Below are 2,395 nucleotides of genomic sequence, written 5' to 3' on the forward strand. Positions count from 1 at the left end.
ACACAACAGATTTTACTTTTGGCCTGAAATATAATGCTTCTTGCTTGACTCAAATTCAAAATACATGTAAGAGAATGTAACTTATCTATTGATATATACATAGTGCCCCTAGTCAAAAAACCTAAAAAAATCAATAAATAAAATTTGACCCCAGAACTCTAATTTGGAATCACTTTGTGAGGTTTATTTCTCATTTTTAACAACACAGAATTGGGAAGCTAAGATAACGGAAACAAAATTGTTCTAATGGTAATAAAATATTTGTAAATGAAAAAATATTCATTTTGACAGCAGAAGAGACATTTAAATAATTTAACTGCTGTGAGTAAAACTGAAATGGGGTTGTAATTACTCAGATTTTCAGCATCCCTCCCTTCATGAAAAGAAAGAACTACTGCTGGTTTCCCCACCACAGATAGTTTTCTCCTGCCAAATAAAAAGATTAAAAATATGTGCCAGGTGCAGGGAGAGTGGGTCTGCAGCAAATTAACAAAATACAGATGATGCTTTTTCCAATCACTCTTTTTTATTAATGTGATGTCTTGCAAATATGTATTTCATTAACTCTATGTATATACATGAGGGATACATCAACCTTAGGTGAAAGCTAGAAAGCAGCTAATATTTTGTCAATTTTGAAATCCTTTTCACTGGCTCTTTAAGAAGTACTAAAATTAACTCTTTTAAATCAATACTATAAAAGTGTGGCCCTTAAGTTGCCTGAGTAGTTTTCCTGCTCTTCACTGGGACAGCCCCTCCCCACTACAATAATCTGGGAATCTATGAATATCAAAGTCTATAGTCTAACTAGGAAAACAAAGTTAAATGAGTTTAAATATCATTGTAATGTTTTTCTTGAATATTTATAGATGATGAGATGATTTTAGAATAAAGACATTTAGAATAAAGAAACTTCCCATGACTCTCTATCAGCACTCCTACTCCTCTTTCCACAGACAAAAAAAGTTTTTTTCTTAAAATATATCTTCTACTAATGACTATTATCCTCTAGTTCCTATTTATTTTCCTACATCCAGTCATTGCTTTTGTTCTGTCCATTGTTCCACATTAAATGTATGGAACAAATTAAATCCTCTCTCAAATCTTAGCCACGTGCAATAGCCAAGGACCACTATTATTTTAATAGCCATTGATCGTCTCCATTGCTTAACTGACTCTCTCTTATATTTAGGTGGCTAAATTAGACTTCAGGGTGAAGGATAAAAATGTATATGTTGGCCCTGGTAGTTACCCAGCCTTCTATAGATGCTATTACTAAGAGGATTCACCAGACCTGATCCAAATAAAGATAAATATTATTATATTTATCTTCATTGTCTGTCCACAAGGTGGCTGGATCTGGATGTCAATCACCCAAATATGAAACATGTCAGGGATGAAACTGGAAGCTCCTGAGTCATAACACCCTTCTACCAACAATGCATGGCCAACAACTCCAAAAAGGGTACCAGTGTCTTAACAGTGCACAAAACTACATTTCTGGCTCATTTTCCCATCCCTAATGGGATAGAAGACTGACCTGTTTTGTGGTGCCTGATCCCTAGCTTTTGTCAGCTCTTCCTTCCATGTGATCTATCCTCTGCTCTCTTCCCCTTACCAGCAAACACTGGCTGAGGACCCTTGGCAAGAGGTCTCCCAGAATTCAAAGGCCAAAGCACCTTCACTTGTAATAGCACATAAGTTCTTTTTTCCTTTTCAGTATCTCCTCCTATTTTTGAGAGAAATAAACTCCTTCCTTTGATAAATGTCTCCTTCTCCTCCAGTCCAACTATGTGATTTCAGTGGTGGCTTTCAATTATCACATTTATTGGTGATCCAGCCATGGAGATCCTGTTTGACCCATGCAGAACCAATAATACTATTACTCAAGGCTGTAGTAGTATTAGTCCAATAGGTGAACACTTTCCTAAGCTGCTCCAGAGTCTTTCTCTGAGGGTTTGTTTTGTTTTGATATTTATATATATATATATGTTTTTGTTAATAATTTTCTTTTTTTTAAACCCCACATTTGTTTATTTATTTATTTTTGGCTGTGTTGGGTCTTCATTTCTGTGAGAGGGCTTTCTCTAGTTGTGGCAAGCGGGGGCCACTCTTTATCGCAGTGCGCGGGCCTCCACTATCACAGTCTCTCTTGCTGCAGAGCACAGGCTCCAGACATGCAGGCTCGGTAGTTGTGGCTCATGGGCTTAGTTGCTCCGCGGCATGTGGGATCTTCCCAGACCAGGGCTCGAACCAGTGTCCCCTGCATTAGCAGGCAGACTCTCAACCACTGCACCACGAGGGAAGCCCAATATTTATATTTTTGTTTGTGGATATTTTTTATAGGTGGAAAAACAAATCCCTTAGGGAACCACTGGAGTTATAAAGCTATGAG

Source organism: Phocoena phocoena, chromosome 4 (assembly GCF_963924675.1).
Source record: "Phocoena phocoena chromosome 4, mPhoPho1.1, whole genome shotgun sequence".
NCBI lineage: Eukaryota > Metazoa > Chordata > Mammalia > Artiodactyla > Phocoenidae > Phocoena > Phocoena phocoena.